We start from the raw sequence: 17769 nt of genomic DNA on the forward strand, positions 1-17769 counted from the left end.
GTCCATAGCTTAAGGACGCCTTTGATGGATTATGGCTTAGTTTTTGCCTTTATGTGCATATACAATATATGTTGAGAAATTTGATAATCCATAGCTTAGGAAATATGTTTTAATCGACACACTAGTTTAAGTAGAGGAAACATGCCAACCTTTGATGGGTTATACATAATTCCTAGTTATATGAAATTCTTGAAGAGAATGTGGTAATCATACATTGCTACATATCATGGTTGTATACATAGCTAGTTCCCCAAGTATATTGCAATGGAGCATGTTTATGAGGTTTGTGGTGGATTCAAGTCCCTAACTTTCTCTTTCTAAGTTTAATTCCATTTAAATTCATTTATTTTCTATTTTTATTAAATTTCTATTCGTAGCTTAAAGTGATAACTCAATCAAACTATCATCTCTTTTATATCAAACTAAAAGTAATTTTATAACTTTGGTTGTCATAAACTAACAATCCTTGTGGTTCGACAAACCCTTATAATAGCCCTATTCTACATTGATATATATGCTATTGTAAGTGGTAATTTTAAGTGGTAACAAATTATTACCATCAATTTTTGGCGCCATTGCCGGGGATTGCATACGGTTTTGTAATCAAAGTTTAAAAATTGCTTTGTGTTAGATTGTATTTATTATTATTATTATTATTATTATTATTATTATTATTATTATTATTATTTTTGTATTTTGGTGTGTTTTATGTTTTTAGTGTATTTTTGTGTTACTAGGAACTAAAGACTTTCCAGGTGTTTTGATTGCAAAATTTGAAGTCTTAAGGACTCTGGGTAAGTTTTTGAAATTTCTAATTTATTTGTTGTTTGGCCCTTGTCGAGGCTATTGTAATTATCTGTTTTGTTCAGAGCATAGGTCCTTGTCATGGCCATTTCAATCTATTTTTCATTATTATTGAATTGAGGAGAAATGGATCAATGTATGTGGATGTATTGGTGAAGGGTTGTTATGATTGTTGTGTTTGTTAGTTGATGGTATGTTATAGGTTATCGTCTCTACCACATCTTGAGGAACCAATTGATATTGCTTTACTCGAAAGGACTATTAGGCAACAAAGAAGGAACCTTAGGGATCCCAAAACTATAAGAGAACTTGAAATTGAAGTAGATAATATGGCCGATGAACAAGGTAATCTTGGAAATGCTAATCTCGAAAATCATAAAGTTGAAAATCCTAGAGCTGAGAATGAAAATTTAGCCCCATTGGCTCTTAGGGATCACTTTGTACCCTCTACATATACATCTCCATCATGTATTGTCATGCCCAATGTCGAGGCTCATCATTATGAGATTAAATCTACCACAATCCAAATGCTTCCAATTTATCATGGATTTGATAATGAAGACCTTTATAAACATCTTGATGAGTTCTTGGAAATCTGCTCCACCATCAGGATAAGGGATTTCCCCCAAGATGCACTTCATATGCTTCTCTTCCCATTCTCTCTAAAAGATAGAGCAAAGTATTGGTTGAACTCTCTTATTATAAATTCCATCACTTCGTGGGTCCAATTGCAACAAGAATTCCTTAAAAAGTACTATCCTGTGAGTGAGACCAACCAAATGCATCATTCCGTTCTTAGTTTTTCCCAAATTGATGGCAAACAATTTTATGAGACACGGGAAAGACTTCAAGATTTTATGAGGAATTCCAAAGTGGCAATTGGTGCAAGCCTTCTATGATGGTTTAACTGAACCACATAGACAATTAATGGATTCTTCGTGTGAGGGCATGTTCATGTCTAAAAATCCAGATGATGCATGGACTCTACTTGAGAATATAAGCAAAAATTCTATGCAACATAGTTCTCGTAGAGCTCCTACTTCTAATGTTAGGAAACCTTCAAATTAGTGCCAACCACGGACTCTTAGGGAAAAGCCTCTCAAGTGGATGCTATAGCCCACAAAGTTTTTCATCTTGTGGCACTACATCGTTCATTTTCTTAGAATTCTCCATCTAGTGCTATGTGTGCACATTGCACAAGCATTTTTCATAATGCAGAAGATTGCCTCACGCTGGAGCAATTTTCTGGAGTTATGCCAGAACAGGCTAATGCCATGTTTTCTCGCCTTGGAAATAATCCTTATTCCAATATATACAATCCAGGTTGGAGAGATCATCCAAATTTCTCGTGGAGGCAACAAGCCCCACAAAATTCATCATTTTAAGGTCATGGGCAATCAACTCAGTTTAATTCTCAGCCCATGCACCGGTCATTTCAATCTTCTTCAAATTACCGTCCTCCTTCTTATAATGCGAGCTCTTCTAATCAAAATCCTAGTCCTTCTCACCCGTCCCAATTAGATGAGATATTAAACTCCAATAAGCAGATAATGGCTGCTATTAGTGGTATGCAATCAACTGTGCAATTGGTTAATACTCATTCACAATCAATAGCCAACATTGAAACTTGATGAGCGCTGAAAAGTGCATATTTAAACCCTTTAAGCTTAGGCATTCTAGTACTTTTATCTATCTTACTTTATCGCTTTAGATTGATTTTGTATTATTTCCATTTTGGGGGCAGTTTTGGGACAAAGAGTGGGTAAGCTTCCTTGTGCCATATACTATGCAAGTAAAACTTTCACAGGAGCTCAATTGAATTACTCCACTACCGAGAAAGAATTACTTGCCGTAGTGTATGCTCTTGATAAATTTTGTTCCTATCTCTTAGGGTCCAAGGTTGTTGTTTATTCTAATCATGCTGCCTTGAGGCATTTATTAACAAAAAGGGAAACAAAACCTAGGTTGATTAGATGGATTTTGCTTCTTCAGGAATTCGATTTTGAAATCAAGGACAAGAAAGGCACTGAAAATGTGGTTGCCGATCATCTTTCTAGGGTATCGATAGAGCTTTTCCCTAGTCTACCAATCTGTAACTCTTTTCTGGATGAACAACTCTTTCAAATTTCTAATGAAAAAATGCCTTGATTTGCCAACATTGTGAATTATTTGGCAGTAGGCAAGCTACCAACTTCTTAGTCAAAGAACGAAAAAAATCGTTTCTTTGCCAATATCCTGAATTACTATTGGGAAGACCCTGTCTTATACTGATATTGTCCGGATCAAATTGTGAGAAGATGCATTCCGGAGAGTAAAATTCCAAGCGTCCTAGTGTTTTGTCACATTCTTGCATGTGGTGGGCATTTTAGTGCAAAAAAGACCGCCTTGAAGGTTCTTCAAAGTGGGCTCTTTTGGCCCACTATTCATAGAGATGCCTATAATTTTTGCAAATCATGTGAGAGATGTCAAAAGATGGGGACAATGTCTAGAAGAGATATGATGCCCTTGACCAATATACTTGTTGTTGAGATCTTTAATATATGGGGCATTGATTTTATGGGTCCATTTCCCATGTCCTATGGTTTTCAATATATTCTTCTTGCTGTTGATTATGTTTCTAAGTGGGTGGAAGCATGTGCTACCAAAACAAATGACCACTCTGTGGTCATTCAATTTGTTAAATCCAATATCTTTGCTCGTTTTGGTATGCCAAGGGCTATAATAAGTGATGGAGGAAAACATTTTTGCAATCAATTCTTGAGGCACTTATTTCTTAAGTATTTCGTCACTCATAAGGTAGCCACTCCCTACCATCCTCAAACAAGTGGGCAAGTTGAAGTGTCTAACCGGGAAATTAAGCATATTCTTAAGAAAATGGTTAACACCACCTGGAATGATTGGTCAAGGAAGCTAAATGATGCTTTGTGGGCTTATCGGACAGCAAACAAGACTCCCATTGGCATGTCTCCTTATAGACTTGTATATGGAAATCCTTACCATCTTCCGGTTGAGCTAGAGCATAAAGCCTTGTGGGCGGTTAAAAAGCTCAATTTTGACCTTGATAAAGCTGGAGAGAATAGGCTACTTCAATTGAGTGAGTTAGAAGAGTTGAGACATAATGCTTATGATAATGTCAAAATCTATAAAGAACGAGCCAAAGCCTTTCATGATAAGCATATTGTGAAAAAGTCTTTGGAACCCGGTCAAAAAGCTTGGCTTTTCAACTCTAGACTGAAACTCTTTCCTGGGAAATTGAGAACCAAATAGGAGGGTCCTTATAAAATCATCTCTGTTGCACCTCATGGGGCGGTTGAAATCAAAAACTTAAAGAAAGGGAACATTTTCAAAGTTAATGGTCAAAGGTTGAAACCTTACATAGAGGGTCAAGTCTTTCAAAAACATTTCGAAGCTGCACATCTAGTTGACCCGGTGTATGAGCACATAGAAGATTGCATTGACAAAGGATCAAAAGTTTCTTTTGAGCTTAATCCAACAAGTTCTTCAAAGAACCATTTGTTGGGTGGAGTTCAAAGCATCTATCACCCCAACAAGGAGGGGATGCATTATAAGATCTTTGATCTGGGCTAAAAGAACCCAATGTCTTGCTAGAGACGTTAAAGACTAGCAAAAACATTTCGTAGGGTGTCAAAACCCTATTCCTCCCCCATTTCTATCTTAAATTTCATTTCTTGTGAAGTCTAGATACTTGTTTTCGGTTCTCATATGCTTTGAAAGGAACTTTGGTGAGGATTGCATGAGCTTTCATGTCATTATTAAGCATTCTGCATCGTTCGATCGATCGAACTCCATTCTGCATCCAACACTTAGAAAATTTTTCGACCTGCAGAAACCTGCATCCAAATCACCTCTCTGTCCCATCGTTCGAACTTATTCTTAGATCGATCAAGAAACCTTCGATTGATCTAACTTCAAAGTTCGATTAATCTCATGATCCAACACTTAGAAAAATTTTGAGCCTGCATAAACCTGCATATTTCAACTCTCTGTCTCATCGATCGAAACATCTCAAGATTGATCTGAAGTTCTTCGATCGATCCAACTTCCAAGTTCGATCGATCTCCAAGTTCCAACACTTAGCCAATTTTCTGAGCCAAAAACCTGCATATTTTTGCTCTCTGTCTGATCGATCGAACTCTTGTTCCGATCGATCTCAATTCTCCATTTCATTATTTGACTTTGTTTTGACTTTTTCTATTTTTAAAATCCAAAAATATTTTTATTTTTATTCTCATTTTACTTTATTTTATTTTATTTCTCAAAAATATTTCAAAAATACAAAAAGATTATGTTTTATTTTATTTATTATTCAAAAAAAAAAAAAAAAAAAAAAAACTTTGTGAATAGATCATTCAAAGTTCGATCGATCTATGATTCTAGTTCGATCGATCGAACTTAAGAGTGACAGTTTTTAAATAGAGGATAAGATCTCATTCTCCCTTATTTCCAAACCCTAGTTCCTATGCCGCTGTAACCTCACCCATTTCTTCCATCTCCGGCGAGATCTCCAGAGTGAACCAAGTGTCGATCTCTCCCTCTTCTCGGATCTTCTTCCTCTTCACATTTCATCTCTCCTTTTTTTGATTCAAGGTAAGATCCGAGACCCTATTATTGATGTCACACCTCAATTTGTTAAGAATATGCTTTAAGTGTTTGATCCGTTCCAATATTCATGTTGATTGTTGGCCATGGATGAAGTTTTAAGCTTTTCATGTATATATGTATATATTCGTCTTTATGTCGTGTGATACCCCTCGGATCCGAGACACGGGTTGATCAGGCCCAGGCCCAAACTCGAGGGAATATCAAACAATTAAAGTATTTTAAATGAACACAGATTACAAAAAATGATTTAAGAAATAAAAAAATAAGCGGAAAGATACTATAAAAGAAATCCTCAATATAAAAACCTTAAAATATTAATAACTTAAAATCCTACAATCCAAAATCTCCAATCTTTTAACAACTCGGGAATCCATCTCTAGTGGACCCCTAATATAAAAATCCCAAACTGAATCAAAGTAAAACTGAAGATAAAATCCAAGTCGAATATCTGGAAAGAGATCCTACATCGTCGGAAGAATGAGTGACCGTCTCTACTCCACACGAACAAGCTCAAGCCTAGAACTGACGTACACCTGTAAAATAGGAGTGGGTCAGGCCCACGAACAAGTTCTATCCTACTGCAATCCAAGCAGAGACCCGATACGCATGTACATACTAAATAGTTCAACAATAGCTAATAGTCCGTACATAAATATATATCCACACTACTGGACTCTCGCTTTACCATGAAGAGGGTCTCAACCTGAATAGAAGGCATCACACAAATCGCACCTGAGTGGGTATACCTCAATCCCCACAGTCAGCTACACATCCAACTGCATATACGCATCCTAACCGTTGACTCTGAGACTCAAGCTCATGTCACGGTACCATAAAATATATTTAAACTCCAATTCCATCCATCCACAAGAAATCCATTAAGTCGTTCGGCGTAGTCAACCGCACCGACTTACATACATATAAGGAGGATTTATTTAATAACCCGTACCCTCATTCCAAATAGGTAGAACTTAGCAACTTGTGCTGTCCAAACCTAGTATGTCACCGTCCCATACCGATACATACAATCCAATCCATCCAACAGTTGATACCATACATAAAAAATGCACATAGCAACTGAACCGTAATAAGCATAAATAGAGATATAGACTAGCATGCCTACTCCAGTAATTGACAAACCAAAACCATAAGACATATCAATTAATACCATGATGAACATAAAATAAATATATAAGTTATCATATTCATCCCATATCTCCATTATAAATTATCATATTACTGAGCATGCAGATAATTCATCCTTCTCATCCACGAATCCATGACAAGTACAATAACCTTAACTATATTAATTACCATGCTTGTCACTATTAATAGCATCATATTAATCCATTTTCCATCCACAGAGAATATAAATTAAATTCAGTAGAAGTATAATTCCTTTGCACTACAATGAACAACTTTCGTCGATGCTTACTAATGTCTAAGCTATAAACACCTACTGGTTTATTAAACTTTAATCCACTCTCACAAGTGTTAATTAGACTTAGAACATCTCAAAACACCCAAGTATAGCTTCCTACAGCTTCTGAAAAATCCAAAATCCGAGTTCCGTAGCCAAACAAGTCACAGAATACGTCACACTAGAAGTTCGGGAAAGAGCCTGCTCTTTCAAATGAAAGAGCCTGCTCTTTGGTTGCAAAGAGCCTGCTCTTTTTGCTTCTATGAGCCGTCTCTTTGAAAACTTAAGCCGTTTCTTCTCTGTTCTTCTGTTTCCAACTCCGGTGAGTTTCTGTTAAACTGTGTTTCAATCCTAAGAGTCTTAGATGTTTAAATTAGATTCCAACTAATTACAGAGTCCACTAAATTCATTGCTCAGTTACCAAAATTAATTAAAACATAAACTTTGCACAAGAATTTAATACTAGCAGTTTATGCAATCCCAAACTCCAACTGTTTTAACACATCAACCTTGTAACTAAAAATTAATTCCATTGATTTCCAACATGATATAGAGTTAATTAAAAATCATTACTCATCAATTTCATTGAACTAAAATAAAAATTTAACATAATGAAGAAATTATAACATGAAAATACATTCAGGACCAAGCAAAATGGAGTGTAGGAAAACTAGTAAAAATCATGGTGCAACCTTTAATACCTTGGAACTTAATCCCACTCCAAACCCTTGTTAAACCATCCATTACAGTAACCATTCCATTTAGATAACTTAGAAAATCAATCTCCATAAAGCCATCTCACTGAAAACTGGAACTAAACCTCACGGAACGTGGAAAACTGGAGATAACCAAATGGAGCAGGCTCTGGAAAACCTTGGAGCCGCCTCCATGGCCTTGGAGCTGGCTCCCAAGTGTCTTGGAGCCGCCTCCAAGCATGTAGAGCCGGCTCCAAACCCTAAAGGAGCCGGCTCTCCCCCTCCTTTGCTCTGTGTTCTCTTCTCCGGCTACGTTTAAACCCTTCTACAGATCACCGTTTTGATCACCAGAAATTTCTAAGTAATTCCCCGTAAATTCTAATGTTGGTTTAAGCCTTGATTATACTTACTAATATGGATTTAACCAAGCACAATGCAAGATCAGTTCCAAGCTTTAACAGTTTATCAAACCAAACCTAGGACTAACAGTTTGCGTCCTAGTAACAGATAGCCTATCTATTTTTGTTTTAGAATCATATAATAAACCTGGAACCAATTTAATATGCAAAGAACACGAGTATAAGGGAGAGAGTAAGGTTAGAACTTGCCTTTGAGATCTTTGTTCAAAATCTCTACGCCGTCTCTAAAGCTTTCCGACCACTGCAAAACTACTCTGTTGCTTCTCTATCTCTAGAGACGTGAATAGGGTTTTGTGTGTTTTTCTAAAAACCCTATACAGACATTTCACATATATTTATAGGGTTTTACTAAACCCTAGATTAATTCCAACCCTCCTAAAAATCCTCACCGACCTAAAGAAACCTAATAAAACCTACGTCGGCAACAACTGACTTTTAAAACAAAACCCTATTTAAAAATACAATTAAATTAAAATAATTACCACTTAAATTAAATTAATCAAACCATTTTATTAAATTAGATTAAATCAATTAAACAGTTAAATTAAATCAAATAAAGCATTTAATCCTAATTAAAAAAAAATAACTAAATGCAATCAAAATACAACCATGAAAACAATTAAACTAAAACAAGGTATAAACATAAAACCCAATAAACTCATAATGAAATTTAAATAAATTTTTAATTAAAACAAACCAATTCATAATTAAATAAATAAAAATATAATTTAAACAATAAAATAAATTCCAAACCTATCCTTTTTAAATTAGGGGTATTACATGTCGTGTCCATTGTAATGAGTTACTTTGATTTTTGGGAGTGTGAGCCATTCTAGGTGATTGGGATTGATGTTTATTGTGTTGATGGACCCACGAACATGTTCATGTGGGTCCCGTGCTTCCACAGTCACAGATCTGTGACTTCTCATTTTTCACAGACCGCAGTTCGATCGATCGAACTTGTGTCTCAGATCGATCGAAGTTGTGAGATCGATCTCACTTATTTTCGATCGATCCAACTTTTGTGATCAATCTCACTTCTTTTTCTGATCGATCAAATTTCACAGATCTCACATACAAAACTCATTCATCTTGTGCTATCATATTTATGCCCAATGCCTGTGATATTCCACATTGGATGCATTTCATACTTATATTGCTTAACATGCTTCACATCCTGCCACTTGCATAGATTCATGTCGTATCTGTTTTGTCTATTTTACTTGACATACATGTTTCTATATTGTGCTTAAAATTTCTTATTCTGGCACTAACTCCCATTGCAAGATTTCTTTTTGCAGACCATGACTAAGAATGACAGTTCTTCTACTTCAGCCACACTTGAGGCTCATGATCAGATATGTCACTTAAAAGCGCACTTTCAGAGTTTGGAGGATATGCTGGTTGTCCTTAGAGCTGACATTGCTACCCTTAGGCTGAATATGATGGCTACCATTCGAGCTGACATTGCTTGCCTCCGTACGGAGATCTTGACTGCCATTGATGACTTAGCCAGGGAGATCCGCGGAGTTCCCTCTGCCTGAGACTCCTAGTCTCTTTATCTTTTTATGCTCTCTATCTATGTTGTGTGTCTACTACACTTCTGATACTATTATTTTTGCAGTCGGGTCTGTCGGCTTTGACACTAGATGTATTGTACTTTATTATTGTTTTTATCTATGATGGATGTCGTATGCTTTTATTGATACATCTGTCATTTTAACTCCATCAGGTGTATCATAGTGACTTCAGTGAGAGAGTACCACCCGATTTTCAGGACCACCCTTATACCTCTCTCATCTCTTTATCAGTTTATCCCATTTACACTTGCATGTCCACTGTGCACTACTTATCCCATTTTGTTATCTGATGAGTTTATCCAAGTGCCAATTTTCAGGACCACATTTCATCCCAAGTTTGGGGGGGCCATGCCACCCACTTCGGATACTTTAGTCCCGATCATTCTATACCTTAGTTGCACTGGTATACTCTTTCTTTTGTTCTCTTGCACATTGAGGACATTGTGCCATTTAAGTTTGGGGGGAATGCTGTTTTGCAATGTTTGTTTTAAATTCAAATTTTGAGCATGACTTGTGTATTTGAGGGATATTTCTATGATTGGTCCATATCTAGCTATGATTAGTCCATATCTAGCTATGAATTTGATTTTTTGAGGACTATATTGCTTAAAATTTAAGAATTGCTTAACTTGAGACTCCAATACTCCTTATATGCCTTATAGATGCCATTTAGGAGTAAATTTTTCGAAAGATTGATATCTTGCTTGCCTTTGTGATCCACATCATTTTGATTTTGTGATCGTTTTGAGATTCACTCTAGGATTCTACACTAGCACAGGCGCACACTATCATTCATTTGTGGGGTAAATGCTTTGTTGACTATTGAATTGGTTATATCCCAATTGAGCTAGTAGTGCATTGAAAGCTTTCATTCTTGATAAAGGTGGATAACAACCCCTTTTCACTAAGTAGCCGGGATTCTAGTCTTATCAAGCATTGAACTTCTCGCGCCGAAAGGTGGAGGGCCCAAACTCTAGGTTAATAATTGAATTGGAAAAAAAAAAAAAAAAAATGAAAGAAAAAGAAAAAGTTGCAAAAGCAAATAAAAAAGTGAGGACTTCTCCCAAAAGGTGAGAAGTGAGAAATGATTAGATGAAAGTTATTTTGATTTGTAGCCTAATTGATTTGAGCTTGTAAGTCCGTAGGGGTGTTTAAACGTCTAATGCCCTAATGCCGTCTGGTTTGGGAGTCATTGACTTAACGCTCGATCTCATGAATTACTAGAAAGCTTAAGAGATCAACACATTACACCATGCTTCCATCTTTGATCCTAAAAAAAAAAAAAAAAATCAAGTGGAAAAAATAAGCGCACCTAGAATAATAAAATTTTAATAAAAGGTCCACTTTTTGTCTTGATGATCGGTACTAGATTTGTGTGCTAGTTTGAGGGTAAGGATGTTATCATTTCTTTAGTTGGCTTAAATAGCAACATATTTGATGCCGGTCCACTCAAAACGATTCTAGAGTTGTTTTGATTTGCATGATCATTTTCTTGATATGTGGAGGACTATACTTGCTTGCTTGATATTGAGATTTTGGGAGATTGCTTGGAAATGTTTGAAAATTTGCATATTTGAGGTAGTTTTCTCCCAATGCTTGTTTGCAATATTGGTGCCTCTTTAGAAAGAATGAGCTTAATGTTTATGGGTATCATTTCTGGAAACCCTCATGAGACTTCACTCGTCCACTAGGGGTAACCTAGGGGTTTAAAAGGCTTGTTGCATGTGCTAAGTGCAATCGTGTTCCCTACGAAAGTGGCGTTATCCATTTATTGTTTTTTAGATTCATACTTGTATAGTTGTTTATTTCATTCCTTTACTTTCTAGTTCATTACTAGGGACTAGCAATATTTAAGTTTGGGGGTGTGATGAGCACTGAAAAGTGCGTATTTAAACCCCTTAAGCTTAGACATTCTAGTACCTTTATCTATCTTACTCTACCGTTTTAGATTGATTTCGAATTATTTCCATTTTCAGGCACTTATCCCGAAAATAAGCTAACTCAGCCAAATAAGAGCTTAATTGAAGCAATTCTAAGATTAAACAAAGAAAGGAGCAAAGTGGAGAAAGAATGAAGCAAATTAAGCCAAAGGTAAGAAGCAGCAAAGTTCGATCGATCCAACTTCAAGGTTCGATCGATCGAACATTGATCAATCTCAGCACTTCAAGATAGATCCAAACCTTGACCCAAAAGCAAAAAGTCTAAAGTTCGATCGATCCAACACCACCCTTCGATCGATCAAACACTTTTGTCCTTATCCAAATGATTGATCTTATCCATAACTGTACCACCCACTAACCACTTTTGTCCTTTTCCCAAAAATATCTCCTAAAATATCTTGGATTTGTCTTTTCCCAAAAAGTTCAACCAATTGGATCAACCTAGCCTCAGTTCGATGGATCTCAGCAAGTTCGATCGATCAAACTTCCTTCAGTGCGAAAAAGTTAAATTTCCAGCTTGTACAATCCGTCCTCTATCCAATCATTAGAGAATATTCTTTGCACGACCCCAGCTCATTTTGTGTGTCACTTGACCTACCTATAAAAGGAATATGATGCACTTTTTGAGACATAGACAATTCTAGGGATTATTCTCTTGGAGAGCAAGCTTAGAGGAGGAAGAGGCTAGAGACACCATTGGAGACTCTTCCTCAACCAAGGAGCAAATATCTTCCATGGAGTTAGCCCTTGAGGGTTGGAGCAACATTACCATGAGTGGCTAGACATCCTCTTGGGGCTAGAGTTAACCACAAACATGCTTTCTATATCTTAATCTTGTGTATTATTGGGGGATTAGTGTTGTAATTAATGTTTTGACACTTTTATATATATATAGATCTTGTTTATTCAATGATTATGTGGTTTAATGCTTCCAATTGATCACTTCATTCTATCCATATGTCTATGTATGCTAGAATAGATGTTCATGTGTTTGCCTCTATTTCTTGTGTTATTGATGCATGTCTATGTGTATTAATGCTATAGATTTAGAGATTGTCAAAACATTGTACTTAAAAGAATGCTCTTGTGATTTTCTAGATGGTCCATGCTCATTTCTTGATGGATTATGCCTCTCCCTTAGCTTAATTAGTTTAATTTCATGTCATTAGCTTAATTGTAGTGTAGTGATAGCATAGTTGTTAGATGAGAGGACAAACTTTTGAATGCAAGTAGCATATGTCTCTAATCTTGAGGTGTATTTGGCTTGTGAGCTTAATGAAAGGATTAATGACTTGTTAGATATGTTTTGCTTTTCACATGCTATTTAGACAATATATACTTAATTGCTAGATATATTGTGCTTTTCACATGTTGATTAGACAATGTATGCTTAATTGGTCACTCTTGCTAATTGAATCAACCAAGCATACACACACACACCAATATTGCAACACACATTACCCTCATTAGTCACTAGTTAGAGGTGTAGAAAAGCATTGCGTGGTGGTGACCTCTAAACCCCAAGATCTCTCTCTCTCTTACTTACTCTTTATTGCATTCAATTATTTAGTTTAATTTACTCTCTAGTTTAATCAACCAATCAACCATTTGTTTGATCACTCGACTTACTAACCCTAATTGCGATTCCACAACCAAGTACGACTCCAATCCCTTAGGACGATTATGATACCCCCTAATTTCGGAACACGAGTTGATCAAGTCCGCGCACAAAACTAGAGGATATCAAAACAATTAAAGTATTTCAAACAAGCACAGAGTACAAAATGAAATAAAAAGAATAAATAATACGCTGAAGAAAACTAATAAATAAAACTTTCCATTAATAAATTGTCAATGGTTACAACTCGGGAATCCGTAACTCAAGGACCCCTTAACCAAAATCCACTATCCATAAATCCATTAATAATTACTGAAGTAATACTATCCTACTTTGAAATAAAATAGAAAGAATAGATAAGTCCTCCAGCTGCGGATCCTCAACCTTGAGACTTGAACTTCTAATAACCTGAAAAAATAAATCGCGGGTTAAACCCTACGAGCAAGTTCTCTCTACCAGACCTCTGAAAACTAATAAATAGATCATCTCTAATAAAAAAACAAACCTAATACAGTCTTTATCTTTAATGTACATAATTATATACAATATAACTATCACAACTATTACCAAGTTCATTAATTCCAAAACCATTATCAATGATTAATTAATAATCATACCCGGTTCCATCCACAATTTCTTTTAAAGAAACTCCTCTAACCTTAACTCCATCCTAGACAACAATTTAATAATTTAAACCATAAAGTATAATTAAAAGAACATTATATCCAATTCCAAAACCAATAATGATCTTAAGTATTTAAATCACACAGTCAATATCTAGACTTTGACAAATCATCCATGTCACTACCAGTATTATTTTATTAATTTGTATAAAATAATACACTAACCTGTAAGTATTAAACTATTCTACTTTAAGAATATCTAATCCTAATCCAACTTACACAAACAGTAATCATAGATGATATATTTTAATCATCTAACACACAACAATATAATTAAACTTTGGCAAATCAACCATGCCATTATAAATATATTTGTTTATATATTGGCAATTCATCCATGCCTTCTTAAGTACGTTTATTTATAGATTGGCAATTCAACCATGCCTCCACAAGTATATTCATTTATACTTTTAATTAGTAACTCATCCATACTTCCCATGTATGTATTCTATTCATACAAATATTTAGGTAATATATTTAACCCTTTGGCAATTCATCCATGCCTACACTTTAACCATGAACCAACTTTAAACTTAACCATACGCTAAATCATACATAGCCATCTCATACATATTATATGCATATTATTAATTTAAAACCCAACCTATCTAGATATACCGATTAAATAAGAATAACTATTAATAATTATTTTAAATAATATATACTCATATACACATATTATATAATATATGTGTATAGTACCTTCCATAAATATATATATATATATATATATAAATACATTTAATTTCATCACGTAATAATAATTAATTATATATTCGCATATTTAATACCGCAGTGATACTCTGTGGCTCTCGGAATACTAAGAATATCTCCTTTAATAGTTGGTTCCAACCCTAACAAGTTTGAAATCAAAACTAGAACACCCCCTGACTACACAATAACCTTCCGGAACCCCAAATAGTGCATCACGCGCCCCCACGCGCCGCCAAACTCTCCAATACTCACTGCACGCGCTTCCACAAGCTGACAGGTGGTCTCACGCACCCTTACGCGCATTTACGCGCTTCCACGCACCTGGATCTTCTTTCTGGCTGATGTGGCCTCCTCTGGTTGGCTGGGTAAATGTGTTCGAGTGAGCTGCATCACACAGGATTACTTTTCTATTGACTGGACCGCATCTATGGTCCAGAGACATGCGCGCATGAGACCTCTGTGTGCCGCGGTGCATAGGATCCATTCACCATCCATCCACTCCACCCAACAGTCCAGATCCAGTGTGCACCGTATTCCTATGTACACGCCTACACTGGATCATTCTTTTAATCATCAGGACCAACTTATGGTCCTGATTCATGCGCACCGTAGCGCCGTGTGATGCGCCGCACTAAATCACCTCCCATATTTGAGGCGCCGATTTCTACTGGAGCGGCATTATATATATATATATATATAATTAATATCCAAATAAATATAGCAAAATAAATCAAATAAAATCCTAAAAATTATAGAAAAACCCCAGAAAAATACAGAAAATTCTCAAAACATCTATAAATCCTAAATAACCTTCTTGGGTTATAGATCAAACATAATAGTTGATTTTAAAAAAATACAACACACATATCTAACCATTTAAAACCAAAGTTTTAACAAATAAAATATAATAAATCATTTGTTTGATTAACCCGTGCTAACTATGATTTTAAGCAGATAATATTAATCTAAACATTGATACTCAAGGTGAAATCCTTATGAGTTCTAAGAGGAATGTTAGAGAAGAACTCGCTTGAAGGTTTCGAAATGAAACCGACGCTTCAATCTTTGATTGTCTCTTCAAATTCCGGCATCTTCTTTCTTAGATCCAACCTACTCCTTACTCCTTGTCGGTCCTTCTTCTTCCTCTCTCTCTGTCTCTCTTATTTTTCTAACGTGTAAACTTTTTAACACTAAACCTTATGTATATATTTATACACATTAATTCCCCTAATCCTATTCTTACTAGGATTACCAAATAAAATAATAATTATTATCTTTAAATAGTAAAATATATATATATATATATATATATCTATCTATCTATCTATCTTCCATAATTAACAATGGTTAATTAAATCATATATTATATATATATCCATAAATATATATCTATATATATATCCTTCCATAACATTTATTAATTAATTATATTTATATATAATTAAATACATATATTTATAAGTATACAAAAATGATCATTCTAGTAATCAAATAACCATGGGCCTTTATTATTTAACCCAATAAGATTTCCTTCAAGCCCAAGACCACATCCTTTGGTCCAACTTCCCTTAAACCCAATTCAATTAAAATAAAATAATTAACTTAATTAAATTAAATCTAATAATTACAAATAATTAACAAACAATTCACACGAGCATAAATACACACAATTCAAACAAATAATTCAATCACATCATTTCACAAAACAAAACACCATATAAATTCAACAACTAAAATCACAAAATATAATCTAATTAAACTAAAACAATTAATCTAAGCACTCAATTAAAAAAATTAAAAAATAATAAAAATAAAAATAAAATAAATCATATAAAAATAAAATAAAAAATCAATTAAACCCTAATTAAATCAAATAAATCATTTAAAAATAGAATAAAAAAAATTAATAAATCCCTTAAAATATCGGGGTATTACAACGATCCCTTCTCACCCTAACTATATTTTTAGTAAAGGTAGTAGTGGCTTTTATAAATGTAAAACTTGGCCCTCGTCTTAAAATTCACACTCTCCAAACTTGATGGTGGTAGTGCGGCCTCAGACCACGACCAGTCCCCCGTACTAGAGCTAAGCCCTAACCAAAGTCATACTTACGGCATTCCCAAGCTTCCAAAATCAACAAATAGTGCACAATATGTATATACATATATACTAAATGTATTTAATCAAATATCATACACAATCAAATTGTGAAAACACGCAAGACATGCCCTAAGTCCTCAACTACCATGACATGTAACATATTAGGCCTTGAAAACATCAAAGGTGCAAATAAATCATGATTTCATTAAATGGAAGCTAATAAAATAAAAATTAATTAATTCCTTTAGGTTGCAAAATATCACCAAATGATATAAAATTAACACATAATAAACAACATATCATGAATAACTCAAATATCAAATTAAAAGTCTAATTAAGCCACTAAAATACTTAATTAATTTTTAATTAACTTAATTAGTTAAAAATCTCTAGATTTCAAAAGTTATCCAAGAATTCCAAAAATAATATATGATGAACTACAAGTTATGGGCTTTCCAAATATCATATTATTAATTAAATCTAAGCATGCTTCAACTATGAAATTAAATCATCAAATAATTAAAATAAAAATCATTTCTAAATCTAAACTTTAAACATGCATATAAGTTGTATAAACCTCAAAAACATGTAAAACACTAAAATTATAAACATGGAACACTCCCTACCTCACTTGATATGAAAATCTCAAATCGCACCAAAATCAAACTTCACAAAATGCGATGAAACTTTGGGGTGTTAATGGGGACAAAAGGAGAGCAAGAATCCTTAAGTGAGAAGACCCAAATCCAAGCTTGAACTCTCAGCCTAAAAATCAAAGTGCTGCAAATCAAAAACTGATCAGATAGAAATGACCGCGTCGTCGAGGAGATAAAAAAAGTATAAACCGCGAAGATGAAAATCAAAAAGGAAATAGATGGAAGGAGGAGAGAGAAGAGGGCAGTGACGAACCCCTTTCTATGTGTTTAGAAAGTGAACTTTGTAATGCGAGAGGTCGCTTCGCAAGGTCAAAATATAAATGTGGTTTAGGAAGCCTTTCTAGTCAAATTTACATTTATAAAAATCACTACTACAACTAATGAAATATAATGAGTAGGGATCATCCACAGAGATTATACATGTTGGAATTTAATTTCGACTCTAGTGTATCAATTGATTGCAAAAGAGAGAGAGTTGGGTTGGTTGATTACTCCAGAAAACAATCAATTAAAATGC

This window comes from Cornus florida, unplaced genomic scaffold (genome assembly GCF_030987335.1).
Source record: "Cornus florida cultivar Cherokee Brave unplaced genomic scaffold, ASM3098733v1 CherokeeBrave_3.0.0_Hap2_Chr10, whole genome shotgun sequence".
Classification (NCBI taxonomy): domain Eukaryota; kingdom Viridiplantae; phylum Streptophyta; class Magnoliopsida; order Cornales; family Cornaceae; genus Cornus; species Cornus florida.